This window comes from Apodemus sylvaticus, chromosome 16 (genome assembly GCF_947179515.1).
Source record: "Apodemus sylvaticus chromosome 16, mApoSyl1.1, whole genome shotgun sequence".
Taxonomy (NCBI): domain Eukaryota; kingdom Metazoa; phylum Chordata; class Mammalia; order Rodentia; family Muridae; genus Apodemus; species Apodemus sylvaticus.
Genome location: NC_067487.1, coordinates 71,081,144 through 71,090,814, shown reverse-complemented (window position 1 = coordinate 71,090,814; position 9,671 = coordinate 71,081,144).

Genomic DNA, 9,671 nt, shown 5'->3' with positions numbered 1-9,671 from the left:
CAGCCCAACCCATCACAAACACAAGCAACACAGAAGAGGCCCAGCCTATTCTACAAAGCTGTATTGGATGGCCCCATTTTGGCTCAGTCAATCTGCAGCTATGTTATTGCCCACTGAGTGTGAGAAAACAGTGCTTATGCAAAGCTTAAAAATCTGGATGGCTGAGCTTGATATATGAATATGTTTGTACTTAAATATCATACAAAGTAGTTTGCTGCATTGATCTATTAGTGGAGCTTGATAAACAGGTTTTGGTCAGATTAGTCCTAGAACTGTCTGTGTATGCACAAAAAAAAAATACTTTAAAAAAACCCTAAAATCTTTCAATGGTGCAACTGGTTAGAATTTAAAGTGAGCACACCATTTGATAGTTAATTATGTGTGTTCATCTGGCCAGATTATTGGCACTAAGCTGTTTGGTCAAAAAACATAATCAGATGTTGCCATGAAGACAGATAGGCTAGTGGTTATCCTAGCCTTTTATTCTCAGTCAATGAAACTGAATGAATAGGCCCAAGGTTGCACACGATGCTGAAAGTAAACTATGGGTATAGAGTCAGCCCTAAATAGGATGCATATTCCATCCCCTTAAAGATCCTGGAATATTGGTGGAGAAAAGATGGAAAGAACTTTAGTATCAGTATATAGGGTGAAGTGTGGCAAAAGTCAAACATTATGTAGCCATGACAATCATGAACACAAAGGAACTGTCTATTGACAGTGAACTCACACAATTGAGGCCCACAAGAATGAGCTAGGCATGGGGAGAGAGCTTACCCAGCTCAAGAAGTTATTAATTCATAGGCAACTGAATGTTTCCAGGAGTGGGTGGAGCAGAGTATCATCATACACCCATTAGTGAGGACATCAGGCCATAGAGGATAGCCACAGGACACAAATAGACCTTGCAAAATTCTGCAATGCTAACAAAAGGTAATGATTATGGGGAAAAGATTCATAAATAAAAAGTTGGGACTGGAAGGAATGGGAGGGATCAGAAAGAGTGTGGAAAGAGTAAACAGAACATACTATATACATGAATGAAGCTGTCAATGAACAAAATTTATTGAAAACACCTTGAGGCATCATTTTGTTCCTTGGTCGGAAGACTCCTCTCTCAACCTGCCGAGTTCAGATCAACTAGATTCCCAGGAATGTGGATCATTTCTTTACAATATCCCCCTTTCTAGCTCTACATCTCAGTTTTCTATGAGTTTACTTTTGTAGCAGGATCAATAGGATAAATGCTTGAGTATCAGTTCTCTTTATTCGATATATTTTTTATTTACATTTCAAATGATTTCCCCTTTTCTGGCCCCCTACTCCCCAAAAGTCCTATAAGCCCTCTTCCCTCCCCCTGTTCTCCCATCCACCCCTTCCCACTTCCCTGTTCTGGTTTTGCCCTATACTGCTACACTGAGTCTATCCAGAACCAGGCCACTCTTCCGTTCTTCCTGTACATCATTTGATGTGTGGATTATGTTTTGGGTATTCCTATTTTCTAGGCTATTATCTGCTTATTAGTGAGTACATACCATGATTGATCTTTTGAGACTGGGTTACCTCACTTAGTATGATGTTCTCCAGTTCTATCCATTTGTCTAAGAATTTCATGAATTCATTGTTTCTAATGGCTGAATAGTACTCCATTGTGTATATATAGCACAGTTTTTGCATCCATTTTCTGTTGAGGGATACCTGGGTTCTTTCCAGCTTCTGGCTATTATAAATAGGGCTGCTATGAACATAGTGGAGCATGTATCCTAATTACCTGCTGGGGAATCCTCTGGGTATATGCCTAGGAGTGGTATAGCAGGATCCTCTGGAAGTGATGTGCCCAGTTTTCTAAGGAACCACCAGACTGATTTCCAGAGTGGTTGTACCAATTTGCAACCCCACCAGCAGTGGAGGAGTGTTCCTCTTTCTCCATATCCTTACCAATACCTGCTGTCTCCTGAATTTTTAATCTTAGCCATTCTGACTGGCATAAGGTGAAATCTCAGGGTTGTTTTGATTTGGATTTCCCTAATGACTAATGAAGTTGAGCATTTTTTAAGATGCTTCTCAGCCATCTGAAGTTCTTCGGGTGAAAATTCTTTGTTTAGCTCTGTACCCAATTTTTTAACAGGGTTATTTGGCTTTCTAGGGTCTAACTTCTGGAGTTCTTTGTATATATTGGATATTAGCCCTCTATCAGACGTAGGGTTGGTGAAGGTCTTTTCCCAATATGTTGGTTGCCGATTTGTCCTTTTGGTGATGTCCTTTGCCTTACAGAAACTTTGTAATTTTATGAAGTCCCATTTGTCAATTCTTGATCTTAGAGCATAAGCTATTGGTGTTCTGTTCAGGAAATTTCACCCTGTACTGATGTCCTCAAGGTTCGTCCCCAGTTTCTTTGCTATTAGCTTCAGAGTGTCTGACTTTATGTGAAGGTCCTTGATCCATTTGGAGTTGAGCTTAGTACAAGGAGATAAGGATGGATCAATTCGAATTCTTCTGCATGCTGACCTCCATTTGAACCAGCACCATTTGTTGAAAGGCTATCTTTTATCCACTCAATGTTTTCAGCCCCTTTGTCGAGGATCAACTGGCCATAGGTGTGTGGGTTCATTTCTGGATCTTCAATCCTATTCCATTGATCTGCCTGTCTGTCACTGTACCAATACCATGCAGTTTTTAACACTATTGCTCTGTAGTATTGCTTGAGGTCAGGGATATTGATTTCCCCAGAATTTCTTTTGTTGTTTAGAATAGTTTTAGCTATCCTGGGTTTTTTGTTATTCCAGATGAATTTGAGAATTGTTCTTTCTAACTCTGTGAAGAATTGATTTGGGATTTTGATGGGTATTGCGTTGAATCTGTATATTGCTTTTGGCAAAATGGCAATTTTAACTATATTAATTTTGCCAATCCATGAGCATGGGAGATTTTTCCATTTTCTGAGGTCTTCTTCCATTTCCTTCTTCAGAGTCTTGAAGTTCTTGTCATACAGAACATTCACTTGTTTTGTCAGAGTCACACCAAAGTACTTTACACAATTTGTGGCTATTGCGAAAGGTGTCATTTACATAATTTCTTTCTCAGCCTGATTATCCTTTGAGTATAGGAAGGCTACTGATTTGCTTGAGTTGATTTTGTAACCTGCCACTTTGCTGAAGTTGTTTATCAGCTGTAGGAGTTCTCTAGTGGAGTTTTTTGGGTCACTTAGGTAGACTATCATATCATCTGCAAATAGTGATAGTTTGATTTCTTGGTTTCCAATTTGTATCTCTTTGACATCCTTATGTTGTTTAATTGCCCAAACTAGAACCTCAAGTACGATATTGAAAAGATAAAGAGAGAGGGAGCAGCCTTGTCTAGTCCCTGATTTTAGTGGGATTGCTTCAAGTTTCTCTCCATTCAGTTTGATGTTGGCTACCGGTTTGCTGTATATTGCTTTTACTATGTTTAGGTATGGGCCTTGAATTTCTGTTTTTTCCAAGACTTTAAGCATGAAAGGATACTGAATTATATCAAATGCTTTTTCAGCATCCAATGAAATGACTATGTGGTTTTTTTCTTTGAGTTTGTTTATGTAGTGGATTACATTGATGGATTTCCATATATTGAACCATCCCTGCATCCCTGGGATAAAGGCTACTTGATCATGGTGGATGATCGTTTTTATGTGTTCTTGGATTCGGTTGGAAAGAATTTTATTGAGTTATTTTTGCATCAATGTTCATAAGGGAAATTTGTCTGAAGTTTGCTTTCTTTGTTGGATCTTTGGGTGGTTTTGGTTCAGCGTAATTGTGGCTCCATAGAAGGAATTTGGTAGTGTTCCTTCTGTTTCTATTTTGTGGAATAGTTTGAAGAGTATTAGTGTTAGGTCTTCTTTGAAGGTATGATAGAATTCTGCACTGAAACCATCTAGTCCTGTGCTTTTTTTGGTTGGAAGACTTTCAATGACCCCTTCTATTTCTTTAGGGGTTATGGTACTGTTTAGATGATCTATTTGGTCCTGATTTACTTTTGTATTTGGTATCTGTCTAGGAAATTGTCCTTTTCCTCCAGATTCTCCAGTTGTGTTGAGTATAGGTTTTTATAGCAGGATCTGATGATTTTTTGAATTTCCTCAGTTTCTGTTGTTATATCCCCCTTTTTATTTCTAATTTTGTCAACTTGGATACTTTCTCTCTGCCCTTTGGTCAGTCTGGCTAAGGGTTTATCTATCTTGTTGATTTTCTCAAAGAACTAGCTCCTAGATTCATTGATTCTTTGTATGGTTCTCTTTGTTTCCACTTGATTGCTTTCAGCCCTGAGTTGATGATTTCCTGTCTTCTACTCCTCCTGTGTGAATTGGCTTCTTTTTGTTCCAGAGCTTTCACATGTGTGATTAAGCTTCTAGTGTATGTGATCTCCCTTTTCTTTTTGGAGGCACTCAGGGCTATGAGTTTTCCTCTTAGCACTGCTTTCATTGTGTTCCACAGATTTGGGTATGTTGTGCCTTCATTTTCATTAAATTCTAAAAAGTCTCTGATTTCTTTCTTTTAGTCATTGAGTAGAGTATTGTTCAGCTTCCATGTGTATGTGGGCTTTCTGTTGTTTTTGTTGCTATTGAAAACCACTCTTACTACATAGTGATCTGATAGGAGGCATGGGATTAGTTTGATCTTCTTATATTTGTTGAGGTCTGTCTTATGACCAATTAAATGGTCAATTTTGGAGAAGGTACCATGTGGTGCTGAGAGAAAGGTATATTCTTTTGCTTTAGGGTGAAATGTTCTATAAATATCAGTCAAATCCAATTGGTCCAAAGCTTCAATTAGTTTTACTGTGTCCCTGTTTAGTTTCTGTTTTCCTGATCGTCCATTGAGGAGAGTGGAGTGTTGAAGTCCCCCACAATTATTGTGTTAGGTGCAATGTGTGCTTTGAGTTTTAGTAAAGTTTCTTTTACAAATGATGTTGCCCTTGCATTTGGCGCATAGATGTTCTGAATTGAGAGTTCTTCTTGGTGGATTTTTCCTTTGACCAGCAAGAAGTGTCCTTCCATGTCTCTTTTGGTTGAAAGTCAATTTTATCTGATATTAGAATGGCTATTCTGGCTCATTTCCTGAGGCCATTGGCTTGTAAAATTGTCTCCTAACCTTTTATTCTAAGGTAGTTTTTGTCTTTGACACTGAGGTGTGTTTCCTGTATGCAGCAAACTGTAGGGCCCTGTTTCCTTATCCAGTCTGTTAGTCTATGTCTTTTTATTGGGGAATTGAGTCCATTGATGTTAAGAGATATTAAGGAATAGTGATTATTACTTCCTGTCATTTTTCATGTTATTTTTATATTTGAGTGATTATCTTCTTTTGGGTTTGATGAAAGAAGTTTACTATTTTGCTTTTTCCAGGGTGTAGTTTCCCTCCTTGTATTGGAGTTTTACTCCTTTTATTCTTTGTAGGGCTGGGTCTTAAAATAGCTAATAGTTTAATTTTGGCCATATATTAACCACCTTTGATGAACATTTCAGAAGGATGACCATTCAACAGTTACTCTTGGACTAGTGTTAGGCTCTTTATGCTACAGATAGAGGCAGAATTCTAAGATCCTGGCTTTCCAAATTCTTGTTCTGTGATATATATGTCTTATACGGTAATCTATCCTTGAGTGCTGCATGGACCAATACATTAGCAATTAGCTCAAAGTTACCAGTAATACAATGGTGTTACAAGGGAAGAAATAAAAGCACTTTCCTTTCGAGTCATTTAATGAAGAATAAGTCCAGATTTAAAATCCCTACTTCATGATACCTCTGTTTCTTGTTCTATGTATTGTTTGTACCATCAGTTTGAAACTGTGCCTGTCTGAGGGCTATCTTTTGACTCTGTCCCTATGTCTGTCAGTGTCTTTGTGTGTCTGCCCTTACAAAGGATTTTGCTCTGTTTTTACTGTACAGCACAGAAAGCACAACATAGGGGAAAGAATGAGACACTTTACAGAAATCTTTGAGTTTTAAAATGGATTAAATTAATGGTTCCATCTCATTCCAACTGACCCAGATAACAAATACCATTGTTTATCAACCAATAGCCACAAATGCTACATTCAATCTTTATGGTAGATTTTAGAAGGTTGCTTTCAACCACTACACTTTGTGCTTTCAAAAAATGGTACACATGCATTCTTCTTGGTCAGCAGCAGAGAATATATCAGTTTGGATTGCAAAGGTTAATTACATGGGAAATTTAAGGCAAGTAAAGCTTGTTGTTACATTGTTCATTTAAATGTAGGTTAAACAAGCAGGCTAAGTACACAGTAGATCTGTGTTAAGTGACTATAAAATATATTATTAACTCTGAGTGAGAGGTTAATCAATAGTCTCTCTTTTTTAGAATGTAAGAGATATGTTCATCATTTTGTATTATATAGTGTGAACTCAACTATAGAGTCTCATTCAGTAAGTTCTAAAGAGGAAATCAGTAAATCAGAGAGATTTCTTCTAATAGAGGTTCCAATCTATAGACACAATTGAGGTGCTTGGAATGATACTCTGTGTGTGTGTGTGTGTGTGTGTGTGTGTGTGTGTGTGTGTGTGTATTATTGCATATATGGTTATGATATCAATTTTATCACCTAGCTTTTTAAGGTTCTATAGTAATTGTAGTAATGACTGAGGAAAGGTTTTGGTTTTTTTTTTTTTTTTTGGTTTGTTTGTTTGTTTGTTTGTTTGTTTTAATAGCAACCCCACAGGAAGACTGACAAGTGTCAACTGACCTAGACCCCTGGGAGCTCCCAGAGATTGAACCACTAACTACAGAGCATGCCTAGGCTGGCCCAAGGCCTGTGGCACATATGTTGGAGAAGGCTGCCATGTCTGGTTTCAGTGAAAGAGGATGCATCTAATCCTGCAAAGACTTGATGCATCACAGTGGAAATTATGGGGAGGGGCTGCTCTCTCAGAGGTGAAGGGGAGTCAGATGAGGGAGGTAGTCTGAAAGGGGAGATCAGGAGAGAGGGAAGCATTTGAGATATAAATAAATAAATAAACAAACAATTTGAAAAATTGTATCAGGCTAAATCTTATAAACAAAGTTAAAAATTACTCAGAAAAACAACTTGCCTCTCTCTTTCCATAAAGCTGTTTCTATTTCTAAACTCTGTCATTAATTCAGAGACCAAGGATTCCAACTGCTCTAGGTTTCATGCTTAAAAATAGAATCAATGTTGTTTTAAGCTTTCTAGATCTCTGTACTGTTTGTGCATTTAAAATGGCTCTGGAAATGATTGATGGAAGGGTGTACCTTAGCCTGTGGCAGAATGGGGAAGATGAGCAAAACCTTCTTTTTCACTCCTTCCAGCCTCCCCCATGCCCTTGTGCCAACACACATTTTTCTGCTGAACAATTGTTTTTTGTTACAGCTGCTCCTTTTGGTCTTGAAGACTAAACCTAAAGAATCTATCACAGGCCAATAGCAGATAACGTCTTTAGTTTCTATGTCCTGTGAAAGTTCTTTTACCACCACTACCACCACCACCACCACCACCCCCACAACATCAACAACAACAAAAACAACATTCTGGCTGAAGAAAAAGATACTCTAATGTAGTGGAAGAACATCCAATTCTGAATAATCCTGTGTTATGATCCTTTTTTGCTATTATAATTTCTGTAACTCTGGATGGAAGCAGAAAGTTGGACAGGTACCCCTGCGATTTATGGGTACCACAGGAAACCTCCTATGTCCTCCAGCTTCTTTGTATCAATATTGTTGAACTATTTATTTGACATGATTTGGTCTGAACTCAGGGGCTTTATCATCCCTTCCATATGTCTGTGTGTATGCTCTGTTTGAGAGACTGCTTTTAGCAATTGCCATGAAACTGTGCCTTCCTATTCCTAGGCTCAGAGGAGTCACCCAACAGGCCAAGGAAAAAAATCTTCGCAAAAATATAAAAATGATACAGAATGATGATGGGTAAACAAATTCTTTACTGTAATATGTTTGCTTGTCCATATTTGTATCACTTACATTGATAATATATATCTCCATTGCTGGCCGTTAGTACTTGCAAAAAGTAGGAATAGTTTTCATCTTATCTTGCTTATCAGTAAAATTCTCCCCTTAAAATCACTAATGTGGGCGCTGGAGAGATGGCTCGGTGATTAAGAGTGCTTGTTGCCCTTCCAGAGGAGCAGATTTCAACTACCAGCATTCACAAGCTAGCTTACAACTCTCTGTAACTCAAGTTCCAGGGGACTCAAACCCACACACAGACATACATACAGGCAAAATTGTAATGGACATAAAATAAAAATAAATAAGCAAGCCATAAAATCACAAATGTGATTAGAGGGCTAGATTGCTTGCCTGCTCTAGCCCTGAAGTTGGCTGTCAAGGCTTAGATGACAGACTCATGGTAGATAGTATCATAGTGTAGAGACTGAATCAAACAATGAACCCTTATAAAAGATTTTGAAAGCACAGGAAACATTTTTATCTAGCATTAAAGGGTAGGGTATGAAAAGCTTTCTTTGTAGGATAAAATGAATAAAGGCAAGTGACAGTGACAGGTATAAATTAGGATCACATTCTTCAAATCCTAAGTTTTGGTGAGATGAATGTAGTACTTAGAGGGGATCTTTGGTTTACTCTGTGCCTAGGACACAGTGGGCATCTAGTCAATAAATAGATAACTTAGTGACACACAGGCAGACAAAGGCTCATCATGCGGTTATGACACTGTAACAGAAATAAATTCCTTTGGTTTGGGTCTCGTTCTTGTTTACAATAGTACTAAACAATTTTTTAAAAAAGCAAATGACAGGACAAACAACATTTCTAAATTCAGATATAAAGCCCATTAGTTCAGAGGAACTGGGTCAATTAAGCTGCACAAAGTAGGCTCCGGGACAAGTGTCTTTCTCTTTTGCCCCCCCCCCCTCCAGTCTCCAATATGAGTAACAAAAATTGAGATAATTCCTATTTCTTCATAGAGTTTAAATGTTTTAGGGTAGAACAACCTTTTTAAAGCTTGGCAGATTGAAGCATGGTATTATGGAGCTACATACGGCTGTTAGACACAGACTGTGAACCTTAGGAGCAGGTAGACACAGGCTAGGAAAGCAGTACAGAGGAAAGGGAGACAAGAACTTCTGCCCCGACTAGCGGAAGGACGGTGGTGGGAGGGGCGGAGTTGAAGCAGCCCTTGTATTCGATTGCAGAAACAGACAAGGCATATTTAGGGGAAATTTCATTTGGCGTCTGGCCATGGGTATTTGGGGCTCAATTACATCAGACCTTTCAATCAGAATGAGTGACTTCCCTGCAGAAATTAATATCTGTAAAGCAATCATAAGAGCCTGTCTGGGGACACTGGACGAAGAGGAACCAATCCAACATCAGGAATCTGACAAAGATTTCTGTCGCTTTTACTAACCTCACATTCTGAGTCTGCGGGTTTTTACCTGCCCACATTTATAACAGTGAAAAACCAGGGCTTTCTTAAGTGAATCAAATAGCCTGAATGTAATCTTGCCTTGATTTGAATACTTGTGTTCAACCACACAACTCCCTTTGGTGATCCTGTCTATGAAATGCTTGACTGACAGCAGAAAATGCCTTCTCGTTACAACATGTTTCTCGCCTGTGCTGTCTGTGAGTCGGTAACTTGCCTTGACACAATAGGCTAATGCAGAGGAATTC